At 40.2% G+C, this 16434-nt stretch overlaps 1 protein-coding gene across 1 annotated transcript in view; it reads right to left on the bottom strand.

Annotated features, from left to right (window-relative positions):
- The window catches only part of map3k22 (mitogen-activated protein kinase kinase kinase 22), a gene marked incomplete at its 3' end in the record, with an annotated part of 52240 nt that extends 38861 nt beyond the window's left edge, over positions 1-13379 (bottom strand). The window contains 1 exon segment of the mRNA XM_036133655.1: positions 12916-13379.
- Positions 13380-16434: the final 3055 nt, after the last annotated feature.

The raw sequence follows: 16434 nt of genomic DNA, 5'->3' as shown, positions 1-16434 counted from the left end.
GACAGGTGGTCCTCCAACACCGAGTCGTCCAGTCTGCCGAGCCGACGCCATGCAAACACACACAAGCCTCTGTCCTCCTGCTGCCAGCCACCAGATGGTCCATCTGCTTCGGCCTTCTGCACAGCATGATGCCGAGCTGGAGGTGCCCACTGATCGCCAGCCCAGTTCTCCGCACAAGTAGGCAATGTGACAGCTAAGCTTGTTGAAGATCAAATACTAAATGTTGCCCCCCTCCCCCCCCCCCCCCCCCCCCACACACACACCCCCCCTGCTTGTTGCTCAGCAGCCGCATGTACTGAGAGACCAAGCTGTGTAAAGCAAAGCTGCAAATGCTAATGACTTTCAGATGTATTTCAGACACTGTGACGCATTTAACGTGAATAAAAATCAGCCAATAGCATAAGGCCTCTGCAATTTAGCGTCGAACACTGATCCAAAGTTTATTTAAGAAAAAAAAGAAGAAAAAAACAGGACAAAATTGTATGGGATTTCAGCAGAACAAGCCACAAAAAGTGGAGCCAAACTGTTGAAACTCCACTCCGCAGTTTTATTTTTGTTGCAATGATCGAAGGAGATTGCAGCCAGGAACTACGGTGGTCAGCGAGGACACGCTTGTGAGCGCACACTAAGCTCTTTCAGCTCGCTTACATCACCCTCCAACCAAACAAACACTGTAATGCTGGCCTTGGTCTCCAAGGGAACCCCCCCGTCCCCTCCCCTCTTTCTTTAGACTACTCTGCAGCTGCCTGGTGAGCCGTGCAGTATGGCCTCATATGTGACATCACTTGTGAGGAGTCCCAGAGTAATCAACATTTCTGAGGTCAAGCATCTGAACGCGGCGAGGCTCGTGGGGTTTCCACTACCCAGCAGAGGTCAAAACAGACGACCTACAGAGAACCGGAGCAAGGGGATAAGTGCTGGTTTAGAAAAAAAATATGTGAAATGTGTTGCCCAAAAAACACTCAGATTTTCATTACAAACTAGTAGGGTTGGACAATTGTCGACAATCATGATAAAAAACAACAACACGATTTCCAAATCGCACAAGTCTGCAATTTTTGGCAACGTGACAATTAATGGATAAGAAATGTTCTTTAGGTGTCGGTAATATGCTTAAAGTGGGTTTGTCTCCACATGGAAGGGAAGAGAGATGCAGCAGTGAGATAATGTAATTTTATTTTATTTATCTTTTTAGAGTTTATGTATTCTTACTTTTTTTACCAGAAGCTTTCAGGAATCTCACCATAGCATTAAGTACTGGTCAAACTGTTTAATACATGGACTTGCTTATTGGTTGCACTTTGCACTATATGTTCAACAAGGATTGATGTCCAACTCAATAAGCCATTTTCTTGAATAAGAATACTTTGATTAATAAAAAAAAATTGCTTATTTTTTAGTTTTAAGTAGTCCTTGTTAACAAACGTCTTTATCTAGAGGGCATTGTTGTTGCTTGTGGTTTATGCAGAGAACAGTCAAAATTAAATCACAATTGCAATTAAGGTAGAAATAAATCACACTTTTACGATTATTAAATTTATGACGTATATTTACTAGGGATTAAAGTCATATTAATAACAAATCAGAGAAAGTTTTCTGCAATTGTATGGAGCACAAAGATACATTGCCCCACCATCCCCATGTCTAATGCTGCACACTGTCTGAAAGAAAACCCGTAAACATTTAAATTGCTGACAAGAAAGACAGAATGGCTTTTCGTCACTCACTAAGCTCGGTAATTTCTGCTTGTTATACTTGAACTATTAAATAAAGATCAGAACGGTAAAATAGCATAATATTTCACACAATTAGGCAAAGGAACAAAAACAGGAACAAAGCTAAAACCAAAATAATTTTTGGGGATGTATCCAATTTAAATACGAGTGAAAAACGTCCCTATTTTTACAGTCTCTGCGGTCTTTGGCTTCATCAGATGAGTGCTGATCACAAACCTGGCATTGAATGGGTCAGAATTTCCTCCAGCATTATCTTTTCTGATTATGCTGGAGGAAATTCTGACCCACCCACCGATCAATATTATGGGCTCAGTGAGTGCTGTGAACTGTAGTGATGGATTAACACATAGATATAAAGTTGTGTGTCATCAGCATAATCATGATAAGATATGTTGTAATGCTGCTTAATCTAAGCTAGCGGGAGCGTGTAGATATTGAATGAAAGTAGTCCGAGAATGGAGCCTTGAGGAACTCCAAGAGTGATCTTTGTTCATTGAGATTTATAATTACCAAATTACTGTCAGTAGTCCTAGTTTGGCAAAGAAGAGCTGAAATAATCAAACAGGAAAACATTAAGAATATTATTATAACCAAAGGAAACAATGACATATTTTAGCAGCACTAACAATAACTGTTGCTGTTCTGTTATGAATTACATCATGTTTTACATGATAAACTGCATTCTTTTCCTGTAGATATCATGAGAGTATTTATTATTACTCAAATATAGTGCCAACTGTGGAAAAAGTTATTCTGACACACTTTTGGAAAGATTTAAAGAAACAGCTGCTTAATGTCAACGATCCAAATGGTCTTAAGTGAACTGCAGTGGATTTAAGCTGAAACACTCAAATTTAAACAGTCCTAATCACGTGTTGACTTACAAATTTATATGGAAGTAGCTCACTCTGGTTGCATACAAAGGTTTTCCAATTGAATTACAGCACCATGTTAGGTCAATATATATATTTTTTATGTTTTCCACTTTTTTTCTTCTTCTATTTGTTGGTAAACAAAGCGCATTTGTGTATATTTACCATAACACCATCATATCTATGACCAGAAATAAAATATTGTCTATGCGTGCAATGAGTAAACAAGGAGAAGCAATGGAGCCGAGCGAGTCAGCGACGTCCAGCGGAGATGTGAAAAGTAAGAGAATAATAACCCTAACCCTGTAGATCAGTCCACGCCGATCCGTCCCTTTACTGTGAGGCGTTGCAAGACCATCAACCGGCTCTTAAAGTAGCTGCATCAATTGTAGTCATCTTGTCTTCTAATAGCTCCTCAGATGTGCTGGCAGATGACACAACAATGCTTTCGTCTGCTGAACGCACGTGTTGCAAAATTATTTTTAGGCTCAAAAACGACTAAATAAACACTATCAGGATGAATGCTTGGTGTACATTGATTTATTTGAAGATGAATATGTGTTTTTTTTTTTTAATGGTCACCATACATGACCAGGTCCCTTGAAAACCATAGCAAGAAAAGTTAAAAATGTATTCTCAATCAGTAGGTATGAGGTAATAACCTGACCCTAGCCAGACGGATGTCGCTCCGCCTAGCTTCACTTACATCTATCTGGGACATCTCCATTGGAATTGCCTTATCAAAAATCCTTGCATATGATTGGATAAGCCACTTGTCTGTCATCTTTATCGACGTGCTATTTCAACCACTCACACCGAAGCCAACCCGTGACGCTCTGAGAGCGACGCAGGAAAAAACAAAACTTTTTTTTTTTTAAATGTGTTTGCGGCTCTAGTGGCACGCGTTTTATTGACAGTGAGCTGACAGGAAGAGGGGGGAAGACAGGCGGAGTATCGGAGTCGATACCGGGCCGACCGCGTCGAGGACTAAAGGCCTCCTAATAAGGTTTGCGCTAACCACTAACCGACAAGATGTCCGCAGCGGACGCGCCCTGGAAAACAAAACTTGCCAAATCTTGTCGGGAGAAGGGGGAAAACATCGTTTCCACCAACAAAAGCCTTCAGAGCCGTTCTCTGATGTTCTTTTAATGAAACAATATTAGGTAGATTGGAAATAGCAGCATCAATGCTAACGCTTGCTTCCTCGATCTGAGCCGCCATTGTTGTCTGAATCAATCTCACGGTCGCTTCTCCACTACGTCACATCTATGAAACTCCAGCCCTGCGTCCTGATTGGCTGGACAATAAAATTGGTTGGAGAAATCACTCTCTATGGGAGATGTCCCAGATGGATGAGAGTGAAGCTAGGCAGAGCGAAATTCAGTTGGCTAGGGTCAGGTTAATGAGGTAATGCTGCTTGACATTGTAACACCTCACTGGCTGTCTGGATCACGCAGGAAATGAAGGGTGATTAGTAGGCCATGGCTATTTAAGTGACTTACTCTTTTCAAAAAGGTCAGTGGTGGGGGTGTTCTGCATCCTGAACGCGGGCCAAGACTGCAATGTGGCTTCCCCACATGAGTCAGATAGTTTCTGCTGGCTGATTCTGGGAAGTACGACAATAGCGTGTCCCTTGACTCATGAATAAGGCCAATAAAGTGTTTATATTCGTGAACACGTCTGTGGAGCTGATTTTGTTTGAGGTGTAAGCTTTCATTTATTTGTTCAAACCTTTCCTGCTGCTTTGTCTACACAACTTATTACAGTACAGAGACCAAAGACTGAGCTGTTTCTAATATCAGCAAGGCGTTGCAAAATTACATCAGAGGGGGCACAAAAGATGTGAATAATGTCATTATAAATATAGCTATTCATTCTACAGCGTTAAGTCTGCTTAATCAGACTGAAACGTAAACACTCCCCACCCACTTTATTAGGAACAGCTCTGCAATTGCTCGCTAACAACAATAAGGAACCCTACGTATCTAGGCATCTAAACATGATGAATACTTAGTGACGTTCACAGAGAATGGTGAAAGAACAGAAAATACTCAATGTTCAGCAGTTGTGTGGACGAACGTGCTCTGTTGATGGATGACTCAAACTAGTCGAAAGGCAACGGTAGCTCTAATAACCCTTTGTTACAACAAAGGTATGAGGAATAAAATCTATGAAGATGACGGGTTACAGCAGCAGAACACAGGTGGGTGATGAAACTACTGCCAACTTGGAACAGAAAAACTGAAACTACAATTCACACACAGATTCATCAAACTTGCACAGTACCAGATTAGAAAACTGCAGCATGGTCCAATGAGTCTTGAAATGGTAGGGTCAGAATTTGGCAGGGTCAAAGCTTGGACTCCTTCCATTCTTCTATGAATGGTTGAAGCTAGTGCGGGTGGCGTTGGAATAAATCAAGCCGGGTTTTGAAAGTCTTCATTATCTTTTTCCATCTAACCCCATTGGGTTATGGTGGAACAGGAGCAGCAGTATGGAGGTGCTGCCAATAAAATCTGCAGCTTAAATGGTAAATGGCCTGTACTTGTACAGGGCTTGAGATGCAAGGCTGCCAGACAATCAGGGCCACCGGACTAACCAACCGTCAGCAGGCGAAGTGGGCTAAGTGTCTTCCCCAAGGACAAAATGACTGAGACGGTCGGAGGCGAGGGTTCAAACCAGCAACCCACCAGTCATAGGACAAACTCGCCAGTTCCTGTGACTTTGTCGCCCCATAATATATCTTAATATGAATCAGATTATTTGTGTTTGCTTGGATGGAACCAGAAAACTGTTTGAATTAAAACCCAATGAGGCCTGTCACAATAACAAATTTAGCCAGATGATAATTGTTTTTTTAAATATTGCGATAAATCATAATTTTGTCATCTGGAGACCTTGTTCAAATAATATGACAATGGCATAATAACGCAAGTATATCCACTCGAAATACCGCCTCAGATAGATCAGGCAGGTGGCCGCCGACATTTGGCTTAAATCCCAAAAACTGCCACACTGCAGCGGTCGTGTTCGGCCACCAATTAATTTTTTCTTTTCTTCAATTTTCTTTTCAAACTAGCGTTTCTCTGGCTCTCTCATGCTCATGCTAAACGTTGAGCATGTGCCTATCAGACACAATATTTAACACCTCTTAAACTGAGGAAACCTGAAGGAAGGTGTGAGTAGACACAGATGCACCGTACAGAAACCTTTTGTTAACTAGTCTCAGAGAGAAGTGAGGGAAACACGAGGGGAAAAAACAGCAAGCACTATACGGGAATTATCGATCTTATTTGAATTAATTATGCGATAAAAATTTATCGTGCGATTAATTTATTTATTGTTAATGGTGACAGACCTACTTGGGATGGCAAAAATGCCAAGCCAACTTTATTTATGAGCACTTTAAAAACAGCACTAGACCAAAGTGCTGAACAGAAATGTAAGTTCACAAACACATAAAAGATGTTATAACTTGAATAAAACAGACAAAGTGAGCTCCATCAGGATGCGTCAAAAGCGTCAAAAGCTAATGAGAATGGTCAGTTGGACCGCTGGTCGCGCATTTGGTCATGAACAGCACTGCAAAAACGGATCTAAAAACAAGTAAAATATTCTTAAAATTTGTGTTTTTGTCCTTGTTCTGAGCAGGTAAATAATATTATCTGCCAATAGAATTAGTATTTTGACCCCTAAAATAAGATCATTAGATATACTGCACTTGAAACAAGATGATGGAGATGAGTTGTTCCTATTTTAAGTCTAAGTCTTATTCCATTGGCACATCATCTTATTTACCTGCTGAAATCAAGGACAGATACACTTATTTTAAGAAAATATTACTTATTTTTACTCCAGTTTTTGCAGTGGGACAATGTGGATGGTTTGCTACCATATTAGACACACAAATTACTTCAGTACCCAATGGATAAATATTTTGCTGTACTTATTTTAAATCTAATTTCACTTGCAGCATTTTGACCTATATGATGTAAAATATCATTGGGACAGGCCAGGAGGGTTTCAAAATGTAAGCCAAGCTAAATGACACAAAACCATAGAATAAGAAAAGCTAGCTTCACTAACTTGAGTAGCACTTAGGCCGTTTTTTGTTGCAAATAATACCTGCCGCAAATACCTAAAAAGATCACGAATCTCCTGAGGTTCTACGTGACAATCTACAAATGAGGCAAATTTAGTCCTAGCTGAGCACTATTTAGATGCCACAGCCAACCAGAGTAATGTCCCTAGTCATGTTCACATTGCAAAAATGGAACTAGGAATAAGCAAAAAAATTCTTACAATTAGTGTATTTGTCCATGATTTGAGCAGGTAAATAAGATGATTGCCAATGGAATAAGATTTTTTGCACTTAAAATAGGAACAATTAATTTCAATCATCTTATTTAAAGTGCAGGATGTCTAATTATCTTATTTTAGGGGTCAAAATACTCATTCCATTGGCAGATAATCTTATTTACCTGCTCAAATCAAGGATAAATACACTAACTTTAATAACATTTTACTTATTTTTAGATCCGTTTTTGCAGTGCATCCCTTAATGACCACAGTGTACTCATCTCCTGATGCCTACTTCCAGCAGGTCCATAAGACAAAACTCAAATGATCTTAAACTGGTTTCTCAGACATGAAAATGAGTTCCCTGTACTCCAATCCAACAGAGCACCTTTGGGATGCGGCGCAGCAGGAATGTCCCATCATGAACGTGCAGCCGACAAATCTGCAGCAGCTAAAAGACGCCACGGAATGAATGAATGAGAAACAAAATTTATGCTAGGAATAATTACGGGAGTTCTGGGGACAAAACAGGGTCCAACCCTTACGCTTTTCCCATAATTCTCTGCAGGAACCTTTGGAAGAGCAGGAAACTAAAAATCACCTCAGTACCAGAGAGCTGCACCTTAACAACTTCCAGAGATCCCAGTCAGACTCCAGCGCCTCAGAAGGGGCTCAATTACTGTAAACTACAATCACTTTCAGCTGCTCAGGAACATCTATAAATAACCAAACGCACAATTTCTGTCTTGCTCCTATCGTGCACGACCCGCCCACTCCCTTTATCACAAAAAAACTCTGCAACTAAGGGGAATCTGTAAAGTAAGCTGTCTTTTCCATTATGAGACCATGTGCTATTACAAGCACATTCACTCATTGTGTTTCTCCACCCAAACGCAGCCAAGCAGAGCAGAGACACAGATCATAGACTCGGATCTGTTTCGCAAAACAAGAAAGTGCTTGAAAACAGCTGTGCTTCAGGAAGAGGCGAGGACGACTTTGAGCTTTCTGCTGCCCATAAAGATGATCTTAGTCCCGTTGCTCTTTAACGACTGCGGAGACCCGCTCGTCCTCCGTGTTATTGTTAGGCCCAGAGTGTGTGTAGTCTATCCGGCTGTCCTTGCGGCGTTGGGGCTCCATTTGCTGCTGATGGCATTGTCCTGACGGTCAGACGGGCCCCGCAGACAAAGCTCCATCGAGACAACTTCCTCTGGGTTTCTGGAGCGCCGACCTCGCCGGGACCCCGCTGCCCTTTTGCAGATAAAGAACGGAGACCGAGACTGATGCTAAAGATGACACAAACCCTTTTCACTAGGACAGGATGCAGCCCTGTTATAGGCTCAGTTTGAATTTGATTAAATTTGCATATTTTTTTTTAGGAGGAGGGGGGGGTGTTGACTGCAATGACATACAACCACGCTGAACAAATTTACAGGGAATCTAAGTCAGAGATTTTACATATCTGGTCAAAACAGTTATGAACGTTGAGTCTCAGACACATTCTGAGCCTTTTTGGTGTTAAAGATCCCTTTTCAGTGATTCACTCACTCCATATTTGCTTTCTAGAAGTTAACAGATTCAGCAACATTTTAGGCCAAAATAGCACTAACCCACCCGATTCAGGTCGATTCAGGGATCAAAAATATTATCGCGATAGTTTTAGGCTGAATGCCGATACGCGATATTTATATCGTATCGTTACATAAAGTAATTATGAAAAAAAAAGGGTGTCTGAATCAACGCTTTATCCCAAATGTCTCACAGGCACGTTTCATATCAAACAGCTGTAGATAAATATAACAAATGGCCGGAAAAAATAACCTACTGGAATACATAAAAGTATAATTCTAATGCACAGAAGTCCAATGAAGCATGATTTCCCTCAGTTTGCATTGAAATAACAGTTTAACTGTGTCATCGTTAACTAAATTAAGGCAGGGACACTAGTATATTAAGAGCTAAGGGACTCTGTGTGATTGTACAACCACCTTATTGACCTTGTCTATATATATATATATATATATATATATAGACAAGGTCTATAGCCAAGGTCTCTATAGCCGAGACCTTGTCTATATATATATATGTCTATATAAGTGCAGTCCGAAGGACTGCACTTACTATGATATATATATATATATATATATATATATATATATATATATATATATATATATATATATATATATATATATATATCTCATATATATATATATATATCATATATATATATATATATATATATCATAGTATATCATAGTAAGTGCAGTCCTTCGGAGGCTTCATGATGAATAGACAACTGGCTCTTGTTCTTCCTACGAAACTCTGACCTAAACTCTGGTTCCCCGGTAGACCTTGATGTCCGTTCACATCCCGATGATTTTTTTTTCCATCACCAGGTAGGGCTGGGCAATATATTGAGAGTTTTTAAATATCGTGATAAAAAAAAACGAAGAGCATTAATCAGAGAAGAGAGGCAACCATGGCAACTCTGGAGGAGCTGTAGAGATCTGCAGCTCAGGTGGGAGAATCTGTTGACAGGACATGCACCTGGCTCCATAAACCCGGCTTTTATGGACGACAAGAAAGTCATTACTGAAAGAAAGCCATGAAAAGCCATTGTCACAGGTCGCGTAGAGGACATAAGTCATGTAGAGGGTGGAAAAAGCTGCCTTAGTCAGACGAGACCAAAACATACCTTTTTTTTTTTTTTACCTACATGAAAAAACAAACTACAGCAACGGCAGCGTGAAACACGGCAGGGGCAGCGTCATGCTGTGGGGGACGCGTTTCTGCAGCAGGGACAATGTGGCTGGTGGAATGACGGATGGTGATAAATACAAGGTAATACTTCATTAAAACCATCAGAGGCTGCTAGAGACCCCAAGACTGATGGTGGAGGGTCACGTTCCTAATGAACAGTTTGAAAAGCATCCAACATTTTATCTCCATTGCACAATTATGCGTCACCTGGTGTTGGTCTGTCACATAAAATCCGAACCAAACACAAAGTTTGTGGCGGTAATGAAAAAGAAGTGAAGGTGTTTAAGCAGTATGAACGAGGGGTGGGCGATAGGGACTTAAAATGTTATCACGATATACTGTGGTACTATTGTGATAACGATAAAATCAATAATAAAAGATTATTTACAGCTTCTTGCAGCTTTTTAGGTAACTGTGTGGCTGTGGCTGCACATCAATTACCCCAATAAACAGAAATACTGTGCCTAAAACATTTTAATAGAGTAAAATATAACATATTAAAACAAAAAATTTAAATGCGTGTCATCAGGGCACTAGTTATTTAAATAAGTGTGATTTTATCACTAAACTACACAAAGTAACTGCATTTAATTTGATTTTTTTAATTTATTGATATTTATGATGCTCTCCAGAAACCAGCATTGAAGAAAATAGCAAAAATAACTAATATATATATATATATATATATATATATATATATATATATATATATATATATATATATATATATATATATATAGATATAGATAGATGACATATGATAGATATATATAGATGATAGAAAAAAAGGGTCAATAAAAAAAAGTTCAATAGAACAGACTTCCTTCCTTTTGCATTCTAGCCTATCATGTAGGTTAATATTACAGTCATTACATGCTCCCAACCAATCACAAGCAGACCCAGGAACCAAGCTCCGCCCCCTTCAAAAAGTTGAGAGAGCAAGTATTCTTTTTCCATATTTTAAATACTTGCAGTTTTGGTAAAAAATTGGTTAAATAAAGGGTTGTGTTTGTCTTCTTTATCTAAAAATATGTTACTGAGCAGCAGCATAAAATGGCAAGGGCTGCACTTAAAATATGTTTTGAATTTGTTGATAATTATCGATCTCTATTTTATCTATATGCTTTTTTTCTATATCTCGTCCAGCCCTATGCTGGCTGTTTTGGGGGTTTCGATTTGTTGGAATTTACCGTTAAACTTAAACTCTTACCACGCTGATACACTTTTCGCGATAACGCTAAAACGAGACGATAAAGGCCCACCCCTAGTGTGAACTATGCTAACACATCTCTGCTGTTTCAATAATTTACACCATCTACTGTCAGACAATCAAGAATCTAAATACCCGCGGATAGGAACTCTTTCTCTTGTCGTGTTTTACTGCAAACTCTTTAGGAAACAGCTCAAGTGAGCTTTTATGAGGACATAAACATTCCCTCCCCGTGATTCACCATAAACTTTGACCACAGACCTCTGCTCTGTGAGCAACGTGCGGCCAAAAGTCACTCCCCTTATCCCGGCTCGGCTAGCAGGCGAGCCTCCGCTAAAGAGGGCTTTGCTTCCTCGGAGGAATCTGCGGGGGGAAACCAACAGCGGCCCAGATTTCCACGCTCCCCTCTTCGCAAAGAAAACACATTCCAAGCCGACCCTTTCCATGAGTCATCAACATTTGCAACAAGTTAACACATCCAAATCAGTTGTGAACTCTTCAGTCAGAGCTCTTTCTCCCTGCCTCAGTAAGGAGACACGTATTAACTCCTTACGCCTCAGATCTGCTGCGACCATATCTGAGAGCCCCCCCACCCCCATTAGACAGTTCAATCGTAGCTTTGGGGGCTATTTGTGAGCACAAGGGCAGGTCAGAGTGCTGATAAACTCATCCATCGATGCGGATTAATCTCATAAGAATAATGTTTTCCATATAGGGCATCATCTCTAGGATCAATGGCTGCAGGCTAGCACTGTGGCTTTACTTTTTGCCTTATAAGGGCCTCCTATTGGTGGTCCAAACACTGAAACGCAGCAGGAAGACAGTGTGGATGAAAAAAGATGCCCTTTAAAAGTGCTTTTTGAAGTGATTCTCGCTTCCAGGTAAGAGCAGCTGAACACCAAACAAGGTTTCCTGTAGGTTTCTCATCTCGATGCTCCATTCTCTCGCAGATTAAATTCATTCACCAACCAGGCGATTCCTGGTGGAAATGATATTGGGCTTTCCACGAGGTCTCCGATTTCGACCAATCCCAGGCCGGTTTATTTTATTAATTTATTTATTTTTCCACCTGAGGAGTATAACATGTAAATTATAACATAACCTTGATCAAGGTAGCTGTTTTTCATCCAACAACAACAACAAAAAAATAAAGCAATTAGAAAATGATGCTTGTTTTATGCATGTCAATATAAATCCCTAACCGTTTAATAGATATTTACTGACCTCAAACAAAGAGCTTCAAAGTACATATTGTCGTTTGATGTTTTGAGAGTTTTTAGTTTTGATGATTTTGACTTTTTTTAAATCTATATGAGCACAGAGCCCCGATCAGAGGGTGGGAACTGATCTATTTGTGCATATCTATTAAATGTAAACATACTTCCATTGTGCTCAGGCATTATCTATGGGAACTGTGTGGATGGAAACAGATGTCAGGATGGACGGAGGGTTGGCTGAATGCAACTTTTAGTCAATGCTGTTGGTAATGATGTCTGGAAATGCTTAATGCAATGCTTTTCAACGCCAGAAACAAGTTTCACGCTTTTCCAGCCTTCCCAATCCCGAACCAAGACGTCCTGCTGGGACTGACAACGAAACAGGAAACGCAGGCAACAATGAAAACTCCAAAAAAAAAAAAAAAAAAAAAAAGTCATCTCCAGCCATTCAGGTTACGCCGCTGTAGACTGATGGACATTTGTGCAAGCGTGCGCGTTTCCTAGCGAATAAAAAATAAATAAAATAAACAGGGCTGAAAACAAGAAAAGGAGGGGAAAAAATACTGTTTAGTCTGTAATGGATAATCGCTGGGCTTGACTCGATTCAAACTCGCCCTGAGTAACAATTGCATTGAAAGCGACTGGAGTGCGTCCAGCAATAGTTTCCACTTGCAAGAAGAGCCGCTGCCAAGTAAAAAAAAAAATAAAAAAAACACGAATCCGGTTTCTTAAGCACCAGCACAAATCCACAAATGCCGTCAAACGTATCCGCTTCCTTTTAAGAGGGAGAAGTACTAAAAAAGCAAAAACAAAACTCTCACCTTGTCGCCGAAGTGTGTCCATGTTGTGGCTGCAGGGTTTTGTAAAAGGTCACTTTCTTTGATGAGCTATAATTTAGAGCAAATAAACGCCGGGGGGAAAGGAATTCCAACAGTTTCAGAGCAAATCGTCCCCCCAAAAAAATAAAAAAACAAAAAAACAGTGAGCACAAAATCCGGAAACTGCGCTGAGCGCTCAGCAGCGGCACGCAGAAATAACAGAGCCAGCCGCGCTTTGGCTGAAAGCGGCTCCCCTTCCTCTCAGCGATGCATAATCCCGAGTCGGTCGCCGCGTTCAGAGGGGAGAGAGAGGGGGGGGGGGGCGACTGCACCGGGAAACCCGAAAGGGATGCGGGGTAAAGTTTCCCCAAGCCCGCGCTCGGCTTGTCTCAACACGCTCTCCAGTCCACAAGCAGCGAGTTTCTGCTCGGAGCTGCCTGCGACTCTCTCTCTCTCTGATGTCAGCATCAACGTGAGCTCCGGGAAGTGGTGACGCTCTCCGGTGGCGCGTTGCCGAGGCAGCGGCGTCAACAGGTGCCGGTGCTGCCCCCTAACGGACTCCTTAGCGCACTGCAACCATTGCCGGGTCGTTAAGTTCCTCAGTGAGATTTTAGCATTTTTGAAACTCTATTACATTATTTACAAGAAAAACTGACGATACTTTTACCAGGACAGTTTACTGAACAAGACTTAGTTTTATTATGTAAATGAAAGGTTACAGTGATGCACAATATAGTACAATAAAAAGGGATTAGATATCTTAAGTGGTGCAAAATTAATATGGCAGATAAATGCAATGACAACTAAACATCAAAGTCCAATATTTTGTTGTATTATAGTAAAAATGTATTTAGAAAATTGCTGTATTCAGTGCAAAGATAAGTAAATAAATAAATAAATAAAATAAAAGTGCAATCAAAAAGGCAAATAAAGATTTTTTTAAAAATATCCATCATTTATACCTACTTGAAACGGGTGAAGAATGTCACAAAACAAATTTATAGATTTTTAAAAAAAAATAAAATAATAATAACTAGTGTTGCACCGATACCGATACCAGTATTGGACGGGGCCCCGATCCAGCACTATAATGGTAAGGCAAAGGCAAAGGCAAATTTATTTATATAGCACAATTCAGTACAAAGACAATGCTAAGTGCTTTACATGATTAAAATATAGCAAAATAAAACAGAATAGAAGCAGGTAGGAATAAAATGTAGATAGAAAATAGAACATGGTGGTATTGGTATCAGCAAGTACCAACAAATGGGCACCGATACCATTTTGATGTTTGTATGTCACTTGAACGCAGCCTTCTCTCTCCCCACTAGCATTATACATGTTGTATAAGTTCATGAAAGTTGCACTATTTTGGCATTTGAGAGCCAAAACTCAGGGTTTAAAAGAGATTATTCAATTATTAATGTAATCTTACTGTTGCACTACTATTATACATTTTATAATTTCACCAATGTTGCACTATTTTGGCCTTTGAGAGCCAAAAGTTTATTCAACTATTGTCACCCATTCCAGGTAGGCAATAAAAAGTTCTACTACCCTAAGTAGTATGCAGTTCTTCATATACACACACACACACACACACACATCAATTTCAAACAGATGGTATCGGTGTCGGCCAATACTGCACAGCCAGGTATCGGGGCCAAAAAATGGCATCGCCGCAACACTAATAATAACTTAGTAGTGCCTGTACAATTTGCATATATTGTTTTTAAAAAAATGTCTTGTCACATTTATAAATACATGTCACAACCCAATTCATTGTTTCATTTCTGGTAATTTTGTAGATTGTTCAGTGAAAAAAAAGGAAAAGGAAAATGGGTTGCTCTGGTGCTTAACGTGAAGACAAATACAGAATAAAGAGAAAAGTATTTTTGATGAATACATTTGAATTCTTTTTACCATAATTTTCCAATGAAATTGGACAGATATTAGATGGTCTGTAAATAAATAAATATTTCAATTTCTGGTAAGAATAATCATTTAGGAGTGGCTGTGTTCGGTTCTGTTTTTTTTTTTTTAAGCCTGTTTCACTTAACGCTTTACAGAAGGTTAAGGGTTAAGATAATTTGGCTTCATTTCTCCGCATGCTGATCATTCAGGTGCAGACCTAAATGTAAAAAATGCTAATGCAGACCTCCGTAAGAAGATATCATTTTGCTTGTGGAGGAACTCGATTTAGATTCAAATGAACGGATGCATACATATTCACCAAAGAGATACAAGGATCAGACGAATAAGCAGAAGATTTTTATTTTTCCCCAGAAACATTTTTGCTGCATTTGAGGCAAAAAGCATATCCCCTGGCCTTGTTGCATATCTCTTCTTCTTTGCAGCTAAAGGCAGCAGCACTCAGGAGGCCGACATTTCACGCAGTTAGAAGCTCTCGTTTATCTGCTTCAGCGGAGGAGCAGGCTTATTTCCCCATTTTACCACAAACACCTGATTACTGGATTACTTAATGTTCCTGTTGGCCTCAGCATCACCTACGTTACGTTGGTTCCCCACAGCAGTTTTTTTTATTGTTTTTTTTATTGTTTTTTTTTTACTGTGACCAGACATGTCCTTGTTCTGTTTAGGACTGCTTGAGTGCAGTGAATATCAATTGGACATTTGCATCCCTCCGTGGACCTGGAGTCGTCGCAGATGTCTGTACAGCTCAGCGGTGCTGAAGATAAGGACGGCAACGCGGGGCCGCTCTACGCCAAAACTAGCCTGCCTGTGTGTGTGTGTGTGTGTGTGTGTGTGTGTGTGTGTGTGTGTGTGTGTGTCTGCGGTGTGAACGTGTGTTGCTTCGTTTCCTGGGCTGAAGTCTCCAGGGGAACGAAGAGCATCTTTTCTGTCTGTTTTGCATCCTTTTCTTTCGTTGGTTTTCTCTCTCCTCCTGCTGAAGCACTTCCACGCGAGCTGCAAAGGAGTAACATCAACTTGCGATTGTCTCCCGTCTTCGTTTCGTTTGCAGCTGACGGACTTCAGATATCATGGACGGATTTTCCGGATGTTAAACTCACCGCACAAGCCTGGGCGTGAAATACAAATGTATGCAAAATTCACATAAAGACATCCAGTCGGCTGGATGCGCTTAAATAACTGATCACTGAACTATAAAATATGAATGTGCTAAAGGGAAATGTTAGCATGATTATGCTTATCTGTCCACAAGCTTAGCTAAATACATAATAACAACACTCTTGATTCTCTTGACTCAACAGGTCTTGTTGGAAAACTCCATTCACTGGTAAAGTGTCGCTTGAAAACCAAAGAGGAAGTCGGGAGGCCAGTGATCACTACAGAAAAATATTAATACAGTGGGAAATGCTAAGACAGCACTTTAGCAATGTATTGAGAATCCTTCAAGTTGGATTTCTATAATAAACACACAGCTGTCCTCACCACTATAGATTAATTTCTTGCGCTGTCTCTCTCTCCGCCTGAGTTGAGCCTGTGTCTGAACCCTGAAGACCAAAAGGGAAAGCGTGGGTCCGTGGATTGTCAGGGTTT

Source organism: Fundulus heteroclitus, unplaced genomic scaffold, assembly GCF_011125445.2.
Source record: "Fundulus heteroclitus isolate FHET01 unplaced genomic scaffold, MU-UCD_Fhet_4.1 scaffold_654, whole genome shotgun sequence".
NCBI lineage: Eukaryota > Metazoa > Chordata > Actinopteri > Cyprinodontiformes > Fundulidae > Fundulus > Fundulus heteroclitus.
The sequence above is the reverse complement of the archived record's forward strand: the minus strand, read 5'-3'. Positions and strand labels throughout refer to the sequence as shown.